Source organism: Bombina bombina, chromosome 4, assembly GCF_027579735.1.
Source record: "Bombina bombina isolate aBomBom1 chromosome 4, aBomBom1.pri, whole genome shotgun sequence".
Classification (NCBI taxonomy): Eukaryota; Metazoa; Chordata; class Amphibia; order Anura; family Bombinatoridae; genus Bombina; species Bombina bombina.
In genome coordinates, this window is record NC_069502.1 from 826,877,195 (window position 1) to 826,900,572 (window position 23,378).

Below are 23,378 nucleotides of genomic sequence, written 5' to 3' on the forward strand. Positions count from 1 at the left end.
ATAGGGAAGGAGTGAGCTTCCACGACATGCGATATGAGTTATAATAAAGGTATATATGAAAACTCATTCCAGACAAATAAAACAGGTATCAATTGTACGTTCACCAAGGTTTTCTCAATATCTGCTACCCTAGCTCTCATTTTTTAACTTTTTTTAAAAACTAAACCTAAAAAATAAACAAAAAAATAAACAAAAAAAATAAACAAAACTTGAACTTAATATGATTGGCATGTATACTTGGATATGTGACCCAGCACAATAAATTAGACATGGTTGCAAATTGCAGAGCTTCTATACCTTGCAAAGACATATATGGAACAAGTATTCCTTGTAGGGGTTATGTTATTAGTTTTAACGTCAATTATGAAATGAAGCGCTATACAGGATATTGTTTTGGGGTTATTTGAGATTGAATGTATGCAGCATGTATGACTTTGTATACAAAGTTTAAATGTACCCAATTGAAAAGTGCTTAATTGTTAACGCTAGACAAACCCTAGGAGATACATTATACTAGTAATAATATTGGCACACACTATTATAAGAAGAAAAGTATTTCAAAATGTGTGTACAGAGATAACCAAAAAAAAACACACTCTCCAAATCTTTTTTTAAAATTTTAATTATCTGATCCTTTTAGACAAGGACTAAAGGACTATTACCCTGAATAAATGAGCCAATACTATTATAGTACACAAGACATTAGACGATTGAGTCCTATGACCTTACACTCATCATAAAGATACCATATATTGTGCTATATAATTGAGAAATATACGGTGGTGTTTAAGGAACAACATCAGGAGGATAGTTTATACAAAGTTTAGAATATATCCAATTTAACCCAAACTTCATTTTAGCGCCCTCTATATTCTTGTTTCTATAATCATGTTATTATTTGGCAATATGGTTTCCTTAGCAGGGTACAATTATTAAACTCACTATCCTACATCACATAAGTAAGGGCAAGTCTGGGTAAAACCCCAGTGTTGGATATTAGCACAACCTGTATAGTTGTTGTAGGTGTTCAGATGTTATTGGGTAACAGTCACGACATTAACAACAGTGCTAAAGGCTCTGGCTCTACATAATAAAAGCAACATAAGAATTAGGTAAGAATTATATACACAGGGATGTAGGCTGTTTAAATTTTTCCCTATCAGAAATGATTGTTAACATGTTAATTTAACGTAAGCACAGTGAGGGGGCTATATTCCAAGCGTAACTCTGTAGATTTAGATTCTGTAGTCACACTTATCTCTAAACAGATGCATAATTTGCAAGGTCGCATGTGGTATACACAGCCAGGCATCGGAAATGTAGATAAGAGGTAGTGGCACAAAAGCTGTATCAGAAGCGACTGGCACTTGACGCAGCCCATGTGTCACAGAGTACTAACTGTAGCTGGGTGTTTCTATGAAAAGCAAATCATATTGGAATCTAAACACAACCGTAAAGACACATATAAAGAGAGTACAACAACAATATGAACTGTCCAGCATAGCTAAGCACAAGTTTGTAATTCACGTGAAAGTTAACGTGCTGTGGGGCTTGACATCATAGTTTGTCCAGTTTGAAAAAGTAGATTACACTTTTGTAGCATGTTGGCCAAAATACTGTAAAAGTCAGCTCACATATGGCCCTCCCATTCTAGCCGTTGCCAACCCTGCCCATGACCCAACATCGATGACCCAAACCTGGTATCCATCCAGCATGATGTGCAGAACAGCATTCGAAAAGCCACTCTCTTGAAAGATAGATCCGCTGATATTGAGGAGTGCGGGCAGATGTATCGCCCTCATATGTTGCGTATGCAGGCAGGCATGTCTGGATTCATTTGGTATCAGGCTGTGTTCCATCAGGTCCCTTAGTGCTGCCGGAGAAGGTATACTGTGGAAGCTGTTTGTATCGGGAAGATGCCTTGGCGACTGAACAGGTAGTCACCTGTAGCGACTCTGCATTATAGATTTCCCTGGAACCTTGCGTCCCTGTTGATAAGGCAAGGATCATGTCTGTAAATGAAACGACAGGTACGTAGTTGGTAGGGAGCTCTGCCGGCTCAGCTATGTACTCAGCAGCATGGCGGGCTAGACAATCATCTCCCGCTTCCTGAATCAAAACAGCCGGGTCCGGAGAAAAAACTGCTGAGTCAGTAGTGTTGGTATTCTCTTGCAGCTGGGCGGGAGGTATCTTGTGCGGGTCCAGTGTGGGAAGGCTTGTCACCGGGTTAGCTTTCTGGAAACAGGGTTGCTTAATAGCCTGGATAGTTTCTTTCAACGTCTCATAACTAGAGAACAAGCGCTCAAATGTCGGTACGAAAGTTTCAAATATCTGCTCAGCCAGGAGTTTCTCAAACTCAAATTGCTCTGAGTCAGTACATGCAAAATCCCACGTGGATTACTGTTAAGTAAAATGACCTCCGGGGAAGAAGAGAGTGGGTTCCTTCTATCCGCTGATAGTTCCCGGACAGCTTCTCTGTCAAGGGAGATGCGGATGGCATGGAAGAAAGATTATGGTAAGGAGATTATGAGAGGTTTTCTGCGGAGCAACAAGAACTTGCATCCATCTTCAAGAGCCGCCCACCGGAAGGCCCGATGATTTGTTAACGTGAAATAATGGAGTCTGGTCACCACATCTCTGGGTTTATCTGTTGAAAGGGAGCGCGGGTGCACCACTCTGTGGGCTCTGCCCATCAGGATATCCGAGTCCTTTGCCTCTGGGACTAGTTCTTTAAAGAGTTCCTTCAGATAACTATCCGGGTCTTGGTGAGAGACTGTTTCAGGGATCCCCCTGATTCTCAAGTTGTTTCTCATGGATCTATCCTCGAGATCTGTGAGCTTAGCCTCCAGAGAGGAGATTTGGGTAGCCAAGTTCTCGGAATAGCAGAGAAGGTTGGTATGGTCTATTAATAAATCTTCCTGTTTCCTTTTCAGGGCATCCGTACATTCTCCTATTGAGGCTATATCCCTCTTAAGGTCTGCATGGGATCTGTCAAATTTCTTTGTCATCGAATCGTGGTGCCCCGCTAGCAAGTTTTTAATGGTGTCAATTAAGGACTCGGAGTCCCCCTCAGACTGACTGTTATTATTACGAGTAGTACCTAGTGCAGGTTCCAGGAGGGTCTCGTATGGGATGTTAGAGTCAGACATATCTTCATCTGAGGGGTCTGGTTGCGCAGAAGCAGCTGGGTGAAAGTGATCTAAGACAGCCTTTTTTTGAGAGTTCTGAACCCTGGATTTCCTCCTCTGGTTCTGAGACATGGTGTAGTTACTCTGCTCGGTTAATACTCTGGGTGTTAGGATCCTGGAGTATTTTGATTGTGGGGCCGTGATGACCTTAGCAACTGAGATGACCTTAGCAACCGTGTTAACTGTGATAGCAGCTAGCAGAAAGGTTAGCTGTGCATTAGAAGTGAGTTAGTAGGCCTCAATGTGGTAATGCAGTGTAACCTATGTGGGTCCCTCCATCCAAACCCTCTTATGTTAGGCTGACATAGTGCAAATTCAGGGTCTGTGTCCTAGGCCCACTATCCCAGGGGTGTGTCTCCTATCAACAAAGCTGGGTAGGGGTCTAGGGATATGACCCACCTGTATGGACAGGTGGGAAATGGGGGAGAGCGGGCTAGGAGTTCAGTGTATAAGCTCCAGTTGCTGATGGGTGTCAGAGTACTATTCGTATGGCAATTAATGCAGACTATTGCTTATAGAATATAAACTCTCAGTGATGTGAGTTATGGCTTATGGAGCAACATTTCCCAGTGGGTTGAGTGGTAGATTAATTTTATGGCCACAAATATGTAGTCTCCTTAGAAATCTGAGTGTTCAATATTTATTCTGGGTTCAAAACTCACTAGTCTTCTAAGGGCCTCTAGTAGTAAATCAGCCTGTGGAATTCAGGCAGGATATAGTGACCCAGGGGATGGTGTCGAGTGAGAGTTAGATAGATCTGAGTGTTTTCCCTTAGTTTTTGCCACTCTTAGTGGGCCCCCCTGTAGATATCTTGTGACACCTCCCTATAATCTAAGGGGCTGCGTTAGGAGAATATACTCTTAGTGTGAAGGTAAGGGTACAGTAGGGCTCTACCTTCAATAGCTAGATGCTTGTCTCTTGTCTTCACTGCAGGGCCCCTGTCACGTAGCCTGATCAGTGCAGTTGGGCCCGTAGTACTGTGCCAGTGGTGACTGGCTTATTAGGCCCGGATTAGCCCCGTTATTGTCTCACCTTCTTTGCTGTAGTTCCCGCTGTTGTACTTCTGTTCCTGGTATAGTGCTGAGAGCTAGGTATAGTGCCCTCTCTGGGCCAGGGATCCGCCTTGCTTTCAGGGTCTTACCGGGGCTTACTTCTGCCCTAGGAGGAGAGATGGGGACAAGATGGCGGCCATTCACACCACTCCGCTGGCGCTGATGTATTACGGCCTTTCCTTCTTCACTCGAGTAGCGACTGTAGATAGCTGAAGGAGAGCCTTCCTGCAGGTGTGGCTGTTAGTGCTGGGGGACCAGTGGAAGGCTAAGGTCCGTCTCGGTGGAAGTTTAGACTTTCTTGACCCTTCGTGGGATCGATGTCCATAAGTGTACTTGTGAAGGGGGACTTCTTATGAGTGAAATATTTTATGTTAATATATTATGCGTGTGTTTTATTGCGCATTTATTTAAGCATTAATGGGACAGTGAAGTCAAATTAAACTTTTGTGCTTCATATAGAGATTACAATTTTAAACAAATTCCCAATTTACTTCTATTATCTAATTTTCTGTGTACTCTTATTATTGTTTGTTGAAAAGCATACTTAGGTAGGCTAAGGGGCAGCAATGCACTGTTAGCTAGCTGATGTTTGGTGTCTGCACAGATATGCCTCTTGTAATTGGCTCACCAGATATGTACAGCTAGCTCTCAGTAGTGCATTGCTGCTCCTTCAACAAAGATAACAACATTTGTTTCAGAAGTAAAAGGGAAAGTTGTTTAAACTTACACTCAGTGGGGCGATTTATCAAATGTCTGTCTGACATGATCCACTTAGCATATCTTGTCCGACAGACATCACTGAATGCCGACAGCATACGCTGTCGGCATTCAGCACTGCACAAGATAATTTTTTGTTTTTTATTTTTCGTAATTTAGTGTTTATTATTTTTTGTAATGTTAGATTTTTGAATTTTTTTTTCATAGTGTTAGGTTTTTAAAAAAAATGTAATTTAGGTTTTTAATTGGTAGTTTTTATTTTACTAGAATAGTTATTTTATATTAATTTATAGTTTAAACTTGGTAAAATTGGTAGGTTTTTTTTTTTTTTATTTCACAGGTAAGTTTTTATTTTTTTAAAGATAGTTATATTGTAATTTTAATTTAAAATTAGGGGGGTTTACGTTTAGGGCTTACTAGTTTAATTTAGTGTTTTGCGATGTGGGGGGCAGCGGTTTAGGGGTTAATACTTTATTATAGTGTTGGTGGTTTAGGGATAAATAGGTTTATTTAGGTATTGGTGATGTCGGGGGGTGGCGGATTAGGGGTTATAGGTAGTTTATGGGTGTTGGTGTACTTTGTAACAGTTTAGTTAAGTTTTGTGGAACATTTTTGTTACACAAAATCCATAACTACTGCTCTAAGGTTGCGGTATAGGCTGTAACGCAAGCATTTTAGCCGGACCGCACAACCTATAATACAGACGCTTTGAAAATCCTGCACTCAAACGTAATTTTTTTGCGTGCAGAATGGACGTTGTGTTACAGGCTAAAATTCTTGTGGTATAGCTATACCGCCACGACTCTTAATATGCGTTCCCGGCCATTCCACGTGCAGTGGTCAATTTTTCAGCGGTATAGCTGTACCGCAAAACTCGTAATCTAGCCAATAATTAGAAATAACGTAGATGGATCATTGAAATACATGAAATTATTGGGAGTTAAAATATCTCCATTTTAATATGTTCTTATTTAATCAACTTTTCAGCTGTACTTTTATGGGAAGGAGAAAAAATATTACCTTAATAAAAATGTAATAATGTTATTGAACTAAAGAAAAATAACCATTACCTTAATAATAATTTAATAGTTTTGTTTAGCTTAAACAATAATATATTTCATTTTAATGCCTGTCCCTCCTTCCTCACACTTAGGTCCTTGTGCAGATCTATTTTACTCCAAAATTCTATTCATTGAGCTTCTTGAAAAATAGTGAGTGGCTGTTTCTGTGTACATAGATTTACAGGGGAGCAATGACAGTACAGTAAAGTCAAAATTAACCCCTTAACGACACGAGTCGTACAGGGTACGTCGCACACAACCTGGTCTTTAAAGACCAGCGACGTACCCTGTACGACTTTGGGGATTAAAGCGGCTGGAAGCGATCCTGATCGCTTCCAGCCGCTTTACAGTTATTGCAGTGATGCCTCGATATCGAGGCATCCTGCAATAACATTTTTCCCCCATCCGATGCAGAGAGAGCCACTCTGTGGCCCTCTCTGCACCGGCATCGATGGCCGCAATCGTTGGTGGGTGGGAGCTGACGTGGGAGGCGGGTGGGCGGCCATCGATGAAAGGCTGAAGAGAGAGGAGGGCGGGATCGCGGGCGGGGTTGTCGGGAGTGCGCACCGGAGCGCGCGCGTGCACGGGGGGCGGCGGGCGGGCGCGTGCACGGGGAGGGAGCGGGTGGGAACCGCTTCACTACGGAAAAAGAAGTGGCAGTAAGGGGGGATAAAATCCCTAATAAAAGTTAATCTAAGGGATCTGGGAGCGGGTGGGGGATTGGTGGGGGGGAAGCTACACTACACTACAGAAAAAAGGAAAATAAATAAAAAAATTAAAAAAAAATACATTTTTATTTGCAAACTGGGTACTGGCAGACAGCTGCCAGTACCCAAGATGGCTCCCAGTAAGTTAGAGGTGGAGGGTAGAGAGCTGTTTGGGGGGGGATCAGGGAGGTTGGGGGCTAAGGGGGGATCCTACACAGCTGCATATGTAAATATGCTATACAATTTTATTTTTTATTTTTTAAATACACCTTTTATTTTAGTACTGGCAGACTTTCTGCCAGTACTTAAGATGGCGGGGGCAATTGTGGGGTGGGGGAGGGAAGGGAGCTGTTTGGGAGGGATCAGGGGGTGGGATGTGTCAGGTGGGAGGCTGATCTCTACGCTAAAGCTAAAATTAACCCTGCACGCTCCCTACAAATGACCTAATTAACCCCTGCACTGCTGGGCATAATACACGTGTGGTGCGCAGCGGCATTTAGCGGTCTTATAATTACCAAAAAGCAACGCCAAAGCCATATATGTCTGCTGTTTCTGAACAAAGGGGATCCCAGAGAAGTATTTACAATCATTTATGCCATGCTTGCAAAAGTTGTTTGTAAATAATTTCAGTGAGAAACCTAAAATTGTGAAAAATTTTACGTTTTTTTTTATTTAATCGCATTTAGCGGTGAAATGGTAGCATGAAATATACCAAGATGGGCCTAGATCAATACTTGGGGTTGTCTACTACACTACACTAAAGCTAAAATTAACCCTAGACGCTCCCTACATGCTCCCTAATTAACCCCTTCACTGCTGGGCATAATACACGTGTGATGCGCAGTGGCATTTAGCGGCCTTCTAATTACCAAAAAGCAACGCCAAAGTCATATATGTCTGCTATTTCTGAACAAAGGGGATCCCAGAGAAGCATTTACAACCATTTATGCCATAATTGCACAAGTTGTTTGTAAATAATTTCAGTGAGGAACCTAAAGTTTGTGAAAATATTTGGGAAAAAGTGAACATTTTTTTTTATTTGATCGCATTTGGTGGTGAAATGGTGGCATGAAATATACCAAAATGGGCCTACATCAATACTTTGGGATGTCTTCTAAAAAAAAATATATACATGTAAAGGGATATTCAGGGATTCCTGAAAGATATCAGTGTTCCAATGTAACTAGCGCTAATTTTGAAAAAAAAGTGGTTTGGAAATAGCAAAGCGCTACTTGTATTTATGGCCCTATAACTTGCAAAAAAAGCAAAGAACATGTAAACATTGGGTATTTCTAAACTCAGGACAAAATTTAGAAACTATTTAGCATGGGTGTTTTTTGGTGGTTGTAGATGTGTAACAGATTGTGGGGGTCAAAGTTAGAAAAAGTGTGTTTTTTTCAATTTTTTCCTCATATTTTATCATTTTTTTAAAGTAAATGATAAGATATGATAAAAATAATGGTATCTTTAGAAAGTCCATTTAATGGCGAGAAAAACGGTATATAATATGTGTGGGTACAGTAAATGAGTAAGAGGAAAATTACAGCTAAACACAAACACTGCAGAAATTTAAAAAAAGCCCTGGTCCTTCAGGGAAAGAAATTGAAAAATGGCCGTGTCCTTAAGGGGTTAAACATTTATGATTCAGATAGAACATGCAATTTTTTTTAAACAACTTTCTAATTTACTTCTCTTTTCTAATTTGATTTGTTCTCTTTGTTTCCATTGTTAAAAAACTTACTTAGGTAGGCTCAGGAGCAATGCACTACTGTGAGCTAACTGCTTGTCGTTGGCTCACCCAGTGTGTTCAGCTAGCTTCCAGTAGAGCATTGTCCTCCAACAAAGATACCAAGAGAATGAAGCCAATTTAATGGATCATTAAAAAAAATAATTGTGTTTATGTCCCTTTAATGTCTATTTCTCAAATCTGTATGTTTACTTTATAAGATGTTGCAGTGAAGAAGAGGGATGTTATTTCCACAGACACAGATTCAGTTTTGAGAATTATAAAACCAAAAATATGTGAGATCTTCTAGAAACCATTGTGAGCGTATGGCATTGTGAATGTATTAATTAAATGAAACATTACAGCCGTGAATATACAGCCTTATGCTATATAAGTAAAAACCAATCCTTATTTTAGGATTATTAACCTTTAGATTATAATGTATCTTAAATAGAAACTATCTTTAGGCGCATTTTACCTCACAAAAATATTTTATTTAAAAAAATAATAATTATTATTAGAAAAAAAATCTTATTTAAATTAAAAAAGCAAATCTTATATACAGTCATGGCCAAACATATCAGATAATGCACCACTTGGTGTATTATCTGACAGAAATGCAGGGGTGCCAATATTTCTGGCCATGACTGTATAAATACATAATACACCTACATCTTTAGACAGGTATATGTATGCATCTCAATAATAATACACCTACATCTTTAGACAGGTATATGTATGCTTCTCAATAATAATACACCTACATCATTAGACAGGTATATGTATGCATCTCAATAATAATACACCTACATCTTTAGACAGGTATATGTATGCATCTCAATAATAATACACCTACATCTTTAGACAGGTATATGTATGCATCTCAATAATAATACACCTACATCTTTAGACAGGTATATGTATGCATCTCAATAATAATACACCTACATCTTTAGACAGGTATATGTATGCATCTCAATAATAATACACCTACATCATTAGACAGGTATATGTATGCATCTCAATAATAATACACCTACATCATTAGACAGGTATATGTATGCATCTCAATAATAATACACGTACATCTTTAGACAGGTATATGTATGCATCTCAATAATAATACACCTACATCTTTAGACAGGTATATGTATGCATCTCAATAATAATACACCTACATCTTTAGACAGGTATATGTATGCATCTCAATAATAATACACCTACATCTTTAGACAGGTATATGTATGCATCTCAATAATAATACACCTACATCTTTAGACAGGTATATGTATGCATCTCAATAATAATACACCTACATCTTTAGACAGGTATATGTATGCATCTCAATAATAATACACCTACATCTTTAGACAGGTATATGTATGCATCTCAATAATAATACACCTACATCATTAGACAGGTATATGTATGCATCTCAATAATAATAATACACCTACATCTTTAGACAGGTATATGTATGCATCTCAATAATAATACACCTACATCTTTAGACAGGTATATGTATGCATCTCAATAATAATACACCTACATCTTTAGACAGGTATATGTATGCATCTCAATAATAATACACCTACATCTTTAGACAGGTATATGTATGCATCTCAATAATAATACACCTACATCTTTAGACAGGTATATGTATGCATCTCAATAATAAAGCCCTATGCCTGCTTTTTTTTTTTTTTTTTTAAAAAACAATTTTTATTGAGGTTGTAAAAGAAGGTAACATACAGATATCGTCCATAAGTAACAATTGCAGCAGAGCAGGACATAGAATATAATCAAATCAAATGAAGACCAAGGTTGTGACTCCATATACCAATTCTATTCTCTTAATGAGGGATATACAGAAATAATAATAACAAGAGTTTAGCTAGGGAGAGCTAGGAGCTGCAACCGTGCGGTATAGAGCTATGCCTCTTATTCTAATTTCCTGTGTTAAGGTAAAGAAATCTATGGTTTGGAGTAGGTAAGTAGGAATGAGAGGAGAAGTTATGCTGCAGAGTGATGCGAAGAAGGAAGTGGACTGAATAAGATGGATTACCTAAAGGGTGCGAGTTGTACCAACTAAATTACTAGCAAATTCGAAATATCCTCATGGACTAAAAAACTATATAAGACAGTGGGGCGACAGTGGGGCGAATAGTATAGTAGTTACTCGGAAAGCTATAATGGTCTCTTGGATCAAATGTAGGGCTGATGTCTCAAAGCAGAGCAAAAGAAAATGGAGATGGAGGGTACAGTCAGTATTTAGATGGCATAGGAAAGTGTACAACATAAATTCAAATATAGTCCCATAAATAATACAGATTGGCTTATGTGGATGATTGGTCTTAATAATAATGGCACATCAAACTCTAATATGTAGAGTGAAAGCAGAGATTTTAAACTGATAATTGTAGTATACATAGTATTAATTTAGTTATTTACCACAGAATGAACAAGGTATAACATATGTGCAGTATCTGCAGTATTGAACCCAAATTTATATATAATTGCGAAGTGAGAGCTTGTTTACAGTATTTGTAAAAGGCTGGGCATATGTTAGAAAAGTGTACTACCTGATACCCATTAGGACTAATTCAGACTGCTGGTATTTAAATAGAGGTTCACATGCCTCAAGCCCAATGAATATATAGAGTACGACATAGTGTAGTTAACATATAGATAAAAGTAAACACTGTGCACTCATGTGATCCAATCAAATATGTCTGTTATTAAAGGTGGTAATTATTGTTGAGAGGGAGACCTCTTGGTAAAGGGGTAGACATCTGTATCGTGGCAAGAGCTACATATATTATAGTATAACTAACGTAATATCCTGTCTTTATGACCTAAAATACAGTGTTGAAGAGAGACTGAGTGAGGCGTAGAAGGGGGAGAGAAAAATAAAAAATTGTCAAAGTGACTGGCATATAGTGAACTACACACATAATATTGTTAACTTGTGTCCCAAGCTAAATAGCACATACATCAATGGTAAGCTTTTAAAGTTATCCATAGCAACTCAAAATTAGGCAGCACATCAAAAACTAACACATAGTCAGGTATAATAACACAAGAGACAGGGTACAGCTAACTAACATACAAACATGCCTAATACGTTTGATTAGTGCCAGGAGTGACAGAAGGTATAGTGTCCGAGTTTCTTAGCCTACTCCTATGACCGGTAGTCCAGAAGAGCTGCCATTGGAAGAGAGAGAGAACTTTTAGCATCAGGAGCCGAGGTACAAGGAGGAGTGAGTCTATAGAGTGAGGATCCTGCCCTCCCCATGCGGCTCCAGAGAATCTCCAAATCGTCCGCTCCACAGGAAATAGAGATGCGAATGACCCCGGTATTGTTGGTGGCAGACCTGTTTCTCTCCAGAACCGCCTCGGGGCAGGAGCCGAGGAAACAGCTGCACAATTGAAGGTACTGTCTGGGTAGTTCTCTGAGGTCGGGAGGAGAGCAATCTGAGGATCCGTCCTAACAGGCTGCTCAAGTAACTGATGTAGGACTCCACTGGTCTCATCTGCTATCCTGTCAAGAAGGTGAAAATGTTGTGAGCTATCTTCTTCTTCTGGTAAGTAAACAGCTGTGTTGAGATCACCTCCTGGGGCATCAGTCAAAACCTCCCGATCATGAGAGAGGTGTTGGAGGAGAGAGTGAAACTGGGCGTCCATGCGGAGTGCTAGTGCAGTAAGTGCGTCGTTAATTTGGTAATCCATTTTCTCTGCTGATTGAAGAATCACCACTGCCCCCAAGAGATGCGTGTTAAAAGAGAGTCCAGGGTCTAGGTTCTAATGGATCCTAATGTTGAGGCGTTCCAATGGTGGTGGTGGAGGTGGCTAGCCCTCCACTCTCGGAGGGATCGTAAAGTCTATGACGTCACTGCTTCAATGGCGGCTTCACAATGCTTTATAAGCTGCTCTCAGTGAACGCCACCAAAAGCTGGGTCATGGAGTGCTTGGCCAGTCCGTCTACAGTACTCTGTAGTGTACTCACTCTCTAAATATAATGTAGGGAGGTAAGAGGTGATCCGCATGTTGTCCAGTTCTCGGTATAACAACTCGTCTCCACTCCCCCACTTATTGTAGATATGCGTCTTGGTGATGCTCAAAGAGTATTTAATGAAGCTTACATCCAAGTTGCTATCCAAAACGCTAAATTTTAGGGCATTTGGGACCCTTTCTTATGCCATTATAGCAGGAGCTCTCAAGACCTGCGTCTGCTAGGCTCCGCCTTCGCCTGCTTTTTTTTTAACACCTGAGAACTCATAACTTTGAGCCTTTATAGCTTTTTTTGTGCAGTATTTTTTAAAATATTTTTTAGATGGTGATATTATAAGTGTAAAGGTACTTTGTAATATATTTTTTATGTGTTTTGTGACACAGGTAATCAAAGCTCTGAGGTTGCGCAAATCTGATATGCATTAATTTCAATTGCGCTCAAGCGTTTACTTTCAATTTTGCAACTTTTCCTCTTAAACGGGGAGAGTCCACAGCTGCATTCATTACTTTTGGGAAATACAGAACCTGGCCACCAGGAGGAGGCAAAGAAACCCCTGCCAAAGGCTTAAATACTTCCCCCACTTCCCTCATCCCCCAGTCATTCTTTGCCTTTCGTCACAGGAGGTTGGCAGAGAAGTGTCAGAAGAAGAGTAGTCTCTTATGGGGGGTAGTACTCTTTGAAATGGGACTGGAGTTTTAAGTAGTCCTGTCAGCCTCTCAGTGAGAGCATGGATGAAAGTTAGAGTCCTGAGATGCAGGGAGAGTCTTTCTGCGAAACCATCCCAACTCATATTAATAGCTCCATAAGCAATCAGCGTTGACGAGTTTCACTGCCTGCTTTCTTCAGTCAAGTCCATGTCAGAAGCGACGCTACTAGCTGTCAAACTTAAAGGGCAGTGTTACTGTTCCTTGGCATAGAGTCCGGTAAGATCGTTTCATTTTACTTTCATTTGGATGTAATGTAATTGATGGAAGACAGGGTCTATGGAATCAAGGGTTAATATCTCCTGAGGGGGGTTATTGAGCAGTGGGGAAATGTAATCATGCTTGTTATGTGATTCTGTCTGCTTATGTGTAGAAATGTTGGGGCTCATGGCTATTAGGGAACGTACACATTTTTAGAGCTACGCAGTTCTTGTTGACTTGCGCACTTTTTTTGGCCTACATCTCGAGCTACGCAGTTCTTGTGGACTGGCGTGCTTTTCTTTGGCCTACATGTCGCACCTCGTGACCAGGGTCTCGTTTTCATTCTAAATTTCTGTATCGTGAGCGAGTGGTGGTGAAGTCCTGTTTCTCTGCTTGTCTGGGTCATAGGAGGTGTGAGTGCCCCAGCCATTGGGGGAGGTGAGGTTTTTTCCTAGTTTGTCTGGTCAAGTTATGGAGGATTCTGATTTTTCAGAGGAGGATTTTTCTGACTGTTTCCTGCTTAGATTGTATGGAGGCCCGGGTTATCCAGCCCAATCATTTAAGTTCTGTATGTCGTAATAGAGTGCTCCTGTCTCCCTCTGAGGAGAGATTGGAGACTGCTGAGCCGTCCACCTCTGAGAATTCTGTGTCCCGTGAGGCGCGTTCCCTGGAATTTTCTGTTCCTACGCAAACAGGTTTCTTTCCACCAGAGGTTGCTGCTCGGTTGCGTGTGGCCATATTAGTGGCGCTGGCGCATTTACAGCTTCTTGAGGGCCACCAGCAAAGAGCTTATCCGTGTCCTCTTTTCCTGTAAGAGCTTTCCTCTGGGGGAGCGGTTCCATCTGAGGCTTCAGGGGGACAGCCGACAGGATCGGGCCTTCAGATGCCTCGCCGGAGACGAGTTTTGCCTTTCGAGTCAGTCTGACGCGCCTTTGTGTATTGCTGCTACAGGTACTGGAGGCTTGGGAGGATTTTAGTCTTCATTTGCCTCCGGATCCTTAGTTTTCTGACTCTGATGGGAACAGCGCTAGACGAGGGGAGGGATGTGAATCCTACTTCTGATTGTCTTTGTGTATCTAATCCCAGTTCTGAGCTCTTGAGGAATCAGGTCTCTGACAGACTGGCCCTGTTTGTGTTCCTATTTTTTGTCTTGGCGTTTCACCTGCGGGTGCTGCTTACTTAATTTTTATCCGATTAGGATGTGTTTCTGTTATTTCCAAAGCTTGAGACTGTTATAATCTCCTTTTGGAAATTATTTTCTTCTCTGGGATTTTGATTTTATAATCGCAATGGTTTTTGCTTCCGTCACAAAAAAAAAAAAGACAATGTTTAAGCCTCAGAGCTTATTTCTCAATTGTTTGTTTAGTCTAGCCCTTCTAGGGGTTGGTACTTTCAGTTAAGCTCTTGAACAGTTTGTTGTACCCTGGTCTGCAGGCTGGTCCTGGTTGGATACTAGTTCACTAGTTCTTTTGAGGTTTATATCAGACATGTTGTATCCTTGTTAACAGGCTCGTCCTGTTTGGGTACTAAGTTTGTTTACTACTGTTAAGAGGTTGTTTTCTTGTATTTACAAGTTATAGGAGGCCTTTTTCCTAGATGTCAGGCTGGTCCTTCTTCTTGATGGGCCGTCCGACGTTGGTTTGTACTCTGTCCTAAGTGTTTTGTCGCTACATAGCTTGCATGGCTAGCTGGATTTACAAATCTTGCTGTGGCAGTGTATTTGTAGTTCCTGAGGTCCTTTGGACAGGAGCTGGAGTCCTCTCTTCTGAGGGGATCAGATAACTGCTTGGGGATCTTCAGTACTTGGTGTGGATCGAATTATCCTATTGTTAGATCTCCTTTGCCAGTGCTTTTCTCCTCTTTTTGAGGTTTGTTGCCTTTTTTTCACTTCTTCTTGTCTTTTGGGGTAGGACTTCCGGTCCTCTGGTTGACCCGATTCTTCTGGACCGTTTTTTCCTTGCAGTATCCTCCTTTTTGATCCTTATACTTGGAGATCTGGGGGATTGTTATGTAGTCTCTCTTGCCGTCGCCTACTATGAGTTTTTAGGATGATTGTTCATTCCTTAATTCCTTGTGCTATAGTTTTTCCGTGGGTTGGCTCCTTCTTTTGTCTTCGGACTTTGTAGGTATATCCTAGAAGCCCTTTGGGGCTGAGTGACTAGTCACTGGGACTCTTCTTGAGAGAGCAGAGTTCAAGACCCTATGGGGGTTTGGCAGTGATGCTGGTGCAATTTAATTCCAGAAGGAGTATCTTGTGGTTGTTCCGCAAGGTTTTGACCTTTTGATCTGACTCCTGATTTTGGTTGTCCGGATTTTTAACCTAGCCTTTGTCTTTGACTTGGCATTTGGTTGTTCTGTTTCCAGATGTTAATAGTCTTGGATATGTCTGGCGTCCGGTAGCAGGTTTGGCTCCCCAGACCTGGGGAACGCTCCTTATTCCAATTGGGGCGGTTCTTTTCTCTCTTCTGGAGAGATGGAAGTTTTTCCTAGAAATTTCTTTCTGGAATCTTCCTAGATTTCTTAGTTTTCCTTCTATTTGGAAGGATCTGGTCTACTGCGCCTACCCAGTTGGCTCCTCCTGAGGTAGTTTTTCCTTCCTCTGACTCTAGGAGTTCAGTGGGTTGAGGTTTCTCTTGTTTGCAGTGTACCCTCCCTTCGGGTTTCTGAGGGGTAATGAGAATAGGTATCCTGGATCCCGAGTTAGCCTCCGGGTGTCGATGCCTTCATACTGTTTCTTTTCCTTAAGAACTAGTGGTTGGAGATTCATTAGTGATCTCTGGGTTTTTTCGATGCTGGGATTTTTTTTAAATCTCTCTGGTCCTTGGGACATTGACAGTCGATTCAGTGTTAGAACTGTTAGATCGGAGTAGGGGTCAGGAATTCTGACTGCTCTGTTTGGACTTCGACCACGTATCTTGTCTCCCGCAGGACACTTACTTAGGTTGGGAGGCCTTGCTGTTGGTTCAGGATCCTTCCCTTAGGGGTTAGTTGGTTCTTCCTTATTGGCAGGGGTTGTCTTTCCTTGCCCCGTCTTTTAGTAGGGGAGGAGTTGGTTCGCCCTGCTTCTGAGTTTTTTTTCTCTTGCCAGGGATATCCTGGTGCTCGTTGCCTAGCTTTTTAGTTGGCTAGTTGCTCTGTTTTGACGTTTAGTCGGACTGCCTACCGATTAAAGCCTACGGCTTTATTTTGTGGTGTAAACGGATGTTACTATTCCGTTACTGTTTTGCTCCCAGGGTTTTTTATGACCTACGGGTGTTCAGTTTCTCTGTGCTACGTAGTTGTCTAAGGTAAGGTAATCTTGTTCTACCTTTTTGTCCTTTTTGTGCCTTCTGGGACATTGGTTCAGGTTAAGGGGCCCATTTATCAAGCTCTGGATGGAGCTTGAGGGCCCGTGTTTCTGGCGACCACTGCTCCATAACCTGTCCGCCTGCTCTGAGCAAAATTCAACTCGATGGAGTGCGATCGGGTTGATTGACACCCCCCTGCTGGCTGCAAATCTGCAGGGGGCAGCGTTGCACCAGAAGCTCATAAGAGCTGCTAGTGCAATGCTGAATACGAAGAGCATATTGCTCTCCGTATTCAGCGAGGTCTGTCGGACCTGATCCGCGCTGTCGGATCAGGTCCGACAGACCTTTGATAAATAGGGGCCTAAGGATTTACATTGGTTCCTTTTGGATCCATGTAGGAGGTGACCTGGAATTTATCCTTTTGTTGCTCTCCTCAGTCAGTAGAGTTTTTTTTTTTCAACGGGACCTTGTCCTCTTGTAGCCATGCTTGGGGCTTCCGTCTCTGTTTGGTCCTTGAATCTTCGGGGATTGTTTCTGAGGTTCTTTTGGACCTACTTATCTGATTCTTCCCTTCTTTCAGTTAGTGAGTATGTGGTGTGGGAGTCTATTTGTTGTTTACCTTGCCATTGTTCATGGAGAGGTTTTTGTTTTGTGTTCTAGAGAGCAGGATTTTTGTCTCCTCAGAGGCGTTTGTGTTCAGTGGAGTCCTGCATTTAGAGTGATCTCTAACTGGGCTTGTTATGGTTCTATTTGATGGGCAGTTACCTTGTCCTCTTTCCATATTTTTGTCTTCCTGCTTCTGTTCAAGTAGTTTTTTATCGTGAGTCCGGGTTGTGTCAGGATGTGGTGCCATCAGAATGGGCCGCCTTTTTGTTTCCGCCCGTTTGCATTCAGTGTCCTCTATAAGCTTGGGTATTGATTTCCCAAAAATAATGTATGCAGCTTTGGACTCGTTTTAAGAAGAAAAACTTAACTTTATGCTTTCCAGATGATTTTCTTTTCTTCTGACGGATTTCTCTTGTTAAGTGTGTTCAGTCCACGGGTCATCCATTACTTATGGGATATATTCTCCTTCCCAACAGGAAGTTGCAAGAGGATCACCCAAGCAGAGCTGCTATATAGCTCCTCCCCTCACATGTCATATCCAGTCATTCTCTTGCAACCCTCAACAAAGAAGGAGTTCGCGAGAGGAGTTAATTATTCTTCAATCAAAAGTTTGTTATTTTAAATGGCACCAGAGTGTGCTGTTTTTTCTATCTCAGGCAGTATTTGGAGGAGGAATCTGCCTGTGTTTCTATGATCTTAGCAGACGTAACTAAGATCCACTGGCTGTTCTCGACATTCTGAGGAGTGGGGTAACTTCAGAAAATGGGAATAGCATGCGGGGTCCCCCGCTAATGAGGTATGTGCAGTACAATATTTTCTGGGAATGGAATTGACTAAGAAAACACTGCTGTTACCCATATGATGTAAGTACAGCCTTAAATGCAGTAGTAGCGACTGGTATCAGGCTGATAAATGTATGCGCAGTTGAGTTATTTTCTAGGGACTAGAATTTGACTGAGAAAATACTGTTAATGCTGAAATAATGTTTAAGCCTTATCTGCAGTAGAAGCGACTGGTAGCAGGCTTAGTGATAACTTTGCATGACATTTAAAACGTTTACTGGCATGTTATTCGTTTTGTGAGGTACTTTGGTGATAAATCCTTTTTGGGCATGATTTTTTTCCACATGGCTAATAGAAACCGTTATATCAGGTCTCCCACTGTTGTAATATGAGTGGGAGGGGCCTTCTTTTAGCGCCTTGTTGCACAGTTAAAATTCTAGCACAGCTTCCTCCTTGATCCAGGACGTCTCTAGAGAGCTCAGGGGTTTTCAAAATTCGTTTTTGAGGGAGGTAATCGGTCACGGCAGACCTGTGACAGTGTGTTTGACTGTGATAAAAGCGTTAAATCTTAATTTGATATCCGTTTTTGGGTATCGAGGGGTTAATCATCCTTTTGCTAATGGGTGCAATCCTCTGCTAATTAATACTTTTACCTTTAAGAATTGTTGACTATAACTGAATTAGTTCATTGTTATTCAACAGTGTTTTTTGATAAGCGCTGCAGTGTTTTTTATATTGCTTAGAACTTATTGAAAGTTATTTCCAAGCTTGCTAGCTTCATTGCTAGTCTGTTTAAACATGTCTGATACAGAGGAATCTGCTTGTTCATTATGTTCAAAAGCCGATGTGGAGCCCAATAGAAATATGTGTACCAATTGTATTGATATTACTTTAAATAAAAGTCAATCTTTACCGATAAAGAAATTATCACCAGACAACGAGGGGGAAGTTATGCCGTCTAACTCTCCTCACGTGTCAGTACCTTCGTCTCCCGCTTGGGAGGTGCGTGAGATTGAGGCGCCAAGTACATCAAGGCCCTTACAAATCACTTTACATGATATGGCTAATGTTATGAAAGAAGTATTATACAATATGCCCGAGTTAAGAGGCAAGCGCGATAGCTCTGGGTTAAGGACAGAGCGTGCCGATGACACGAGAGCCATGTCTGATACTGCGTCACAATTTGCAGAACATGAGGACGGAGAGCTTCATTCTGTGGGTGACTGTTCTGATTCGGGGAGACCGGATTCAGAAATTTCAAATTTTAAATTTAAGCTTGAGAACCTCCGCGTGTTGCTAGGGGAGGTGTTAGCGGCTCTGAATGATTGTGACACGGTTGCAATCCCAGAGAAATTATGTAGGCTGGATAAATACTATGCGGTACCGGTGTGTACTGACGTTTTTCCTATACCAAAAAGGCTTACAGAGATTATTAGCAAGGAGTGGGATAGACCTGGTGTGCCCTTTTCCCCTCCTCCGATATTTAGAAAAATGTTCCCTATAAATGCCGCCACACGAGACTTATGGCAGACAGTCCCTAAGGTGGAGGGAGCAGTTTCTACTTTAGCCAAGCGTACCACTATTCCGGTGGAGGATAGTTGTGCTTTCTCAGATCCAATGGATAAAAAGTTAGAGGGTTACCTTAAGAAAATGTTTGTTCAACAAGGTTTTATATTACAGCCTCTTGCATGCATTGCGCCTGTCACTGCTGCAGCGGCATTCTGGTTTGAGTCTCTGGAAGAGGCGATTTGCACAGCACCGTTGGACGAGACTTTGAACAAGCTTAGAACGCTTAAGCTAGCTAATGCGTTTGTTTCGGATGCCGTAGTGCATTTAACCAAACTTACGGCTAAGAATTCCGGTTTCGCCATACAGGCGCGCAGAGCGCTATGGCTTAAATCCTGGTCAGCAGATGTAACTTCTAAGTCTAAACTACTGAATATTCCTTTCAAAGGGCAGACCTTATTCGGGCCCGGCTTGAAGGAAATTATTGCTGACATTACTGGAGGTAAGGGCCACACCCTTCCTCAGGACAGGGCCAAATTAAAGGCCAAACAGTCTAATTTTCGTAATTTCAAGGCAGGAGCAGCATCAACTTCCTCCGCTCCAAAACAGGAAGGAACTACTGCTCGTTACAGACAAGGTTGGAGAGGCAACCAGTCATGGAACAAGGGCAAGCAGGCCAGAAAGCCTACTTCCGCCCCTAAGACAGCATGAAGACAGGGCCCCCTTTCCGGAGACGGATCTAGTGGGGGGCAGACTTTCTCTCTTCGTCCAGGCTTGGGCAAGAGATGTACAGGATCCCTGGACGTTGGAGATTGTATCTCAGGGATACCTTCTGGATTTCAAAACTTCTCCTCCACAAGGGAGGTTTCATCTGTCAAGGTTATCAACAAACCTAGTAAAGAAAGAGGCATTTCTACAATGTGTACAAGACCTCTTAGTGATGGGAGTGATCCACCCAGTTCCGCGAACGGAACAAGGGCAAGGGTTTTACTCAAATCTGTTTGTGGTTCCCAAAAAAGAGGGAACATTCAGACCAATCTTAGACTTAAAAATCTTAAACAAATTCCTAAGGGTTCCATCGTTCAAAATGGAAACCATTCGGACCATCCTACCCATGATCCAAGAGGGTCAGTATATGACCACAGTGGACTTAAAGGATGCCTACCTTCACATACCGATTCACAAAGATCATTATCGGTACCTAAGGTTTGCCTTTCTAGACAGGCATTACCAGTTTGTAGCTCTTCCCTTCGGGTTAGCTACGGCTCCGAGAATTTTTACAAAGGTTCTGGGTTCGCTTCTGGCGGTACTAAGACCGTACCTAGACGACATTCTGATACAAGCGTCAAGTTTTCAAAATGCAAAGTCTCATACAGAGATAGTTCTAGCATTTCTGAGGTCGCATGGGTGGAAAGTGAACATGGAAAAGAGTTCTCTGTTTCCACTCACAAGGGTCCCTTTCCTAGGGACTCTTATAGATTCTGTAGAGATGAAGATTTACCTGACGGAGTCCAGGTTATCAAAGATTCTAAATGCTTGCCGTGTCCTTCATTCCATTCCAAGCCCATCAGTAGCTCAGTGCATGGAAGTAATCGGCTTAATGGTCGCTGCAATGGACATAGTGCCATTTGCGCGCCTGCATCTCAGACCGCTGCAATTATGCATGCTGAGTCAGTGGAATGGGGATTACTCAGATCTGTCCCCTTTACTGTATCTGGACCAGGAGACCAGAGATTCTCTTCTCTGGTGGTTGTCTCGGGTTCATCTGTCCAAAGGAATGACCTTTCGCAGACCAGATTGGACGATTGTAACAACAGATGCCAGCCTACTAGGCTGGGGCACAGTCTGGAACTCCCTAAAGGCTCAGGGATCGTGGACTCAGGAGGAGAAACTCCTTCCAATAAACATTCTGGAATTAAGAGCAATATTCAATGCTCTCCTAGCTTGGCCTCAGTTAGCAACACTGAGGTTCATCAGGTTTCAGTCGGACAACATCACGACTGTAGCCTACATCAATCATCAAGGAGGAACCAGGAGTTCCTTAGCGATGTTAGAAGTCTCAAAGATAATTCGCTGGGCAGAGTCTCACTCTTGCCACCTGTCAGCGATCTACATCCCAGGTGTAGAGAACTGGGAGGAGGACTTTCTAAGTCGCCCGACTTTTCATCCGGGGGAGTGGGAACTTCATCCGGAGATATTTGTTCAACTGATTCTTCGTTGGGGCAAACCGGAACTGGATCTCATGGCATCTCGCCAGAACGCCAAGCTTCCGTGCTACGGATCCAGGTCCAGGGACCCGGGAGTGGTGCTGATAGATGCACTAGCAGCCCCTTGGGTTTTCAACATGGCTTATGTGTTTCGACCTTTTCCGTTACTGCCTCGACTGATTGCCAAGATCAAACAGGAGAGAGCATCGGTGATTCTGATAGCGCCTGCGTGGCCACGCAGGACCTGGTATGCAGACCTAGTGGACATGTTGTCCTGTCCACCATGGTCTCTGCCTCTGAGACAGGACCTTCTAATTCAGGGTCCTTTCAATCATCCAAACCTAATTTCTCTGAGGCTGACTGCATGGAGATTGAACGCTTGATTCTATTGAAGCGTGGTTTCTCGGAGTCGGTTATTGATACATTAATACAGGCTCGGAAACCTGTGACCAGAAAAATTTACCATAAGATATGGCGTAAATATTTATATTGGTGTGAATCCAAAAGTTACTCATGGAGTAAAGTTAGGATTCCTAGGATATTGTCTTTTCTGCAAGAGGGTTTAGAAAATAGTTTATCCGCTAGTTCGCTAAAGGGACAGATTTCTGCTCTGTCTATTCTTTTACACAAGCGTCTGGCAGAGAATCCAGACGTCCAGGCTTTTTGTCAGGCTTTGGCTAGGATTAAGCCTGTGTTTAAAGCTGTCGCTCCTGCGTGGAGCTTAAACTTGGTTCTTAAAGTTCTTCAGGGTGTTCCGTTTGAACCCCTTCATTCCATTGATATTAAGCTTTTATCTTGGAAAGTTCTGTTTTTGATGGCTATTTCCTCGGCTCGAAGAGTCTCTGAGTTATCTGCCTTACATTGTGATTCTCCTTATCTGATCTTTCATTCAGACAAGGTAGTCCTGCGTACTAAACCTGGGTTTTTACCTAAGGTTGTTTCTAACAGGAATATCAATCAAGAGATTGTTGTTCCATCATTATGTCCTAATCCTTCTTCAAAGAAGGAACGTCTTTTGCATAATCTAGACGTGGTCCGTGCCCTGAAGTTCTACTTACAGGCAACTAAAGATTTTCGGCAAACTTCTTCTCTGTTTGTCGTTTACTCTGGACAGAGGAGAGGTCAAAAGGCTTCGGCTACCTCTCTCTCTTTTTGGCTTCGTAGCATAATACGTTTAGCCTATGAGACTGCTGGACAGCAGCCACCTGAAAGAATTACAGCTCATTCCACTAGAGCTGTGGCTTCCACCCTGGGCCTTTAAGAATGAGGCCTCTGTTGAATAGATTTGCAAGGCTGCAACTTGGTCTTCACTTCATACTTTTTCCAAAGTTTACAAATTTGATACTTTTGCTTCTTCAGAGGCTGTTTTTGGGAGAAAGGTTCTACAGGCAGTGGTTCCTTCTGTTTAATGTTCCTGCCTTGTCCCTCCCATCATCCGTGTACTTTAGCTTTGGTATTGGTATCCCATAAGTAATGGATGACCCGTGGACTGAACACACTTAACAAGAGAAAACATAATTTATGCTTACCTGATAAATTTATTTCTCTTGTAGTGTGTTCAGTCCACGGCCCGCCCTGTCTTTTTTTGAGGCAGGTTCTAGATTTTAAATTATAACTCCAGT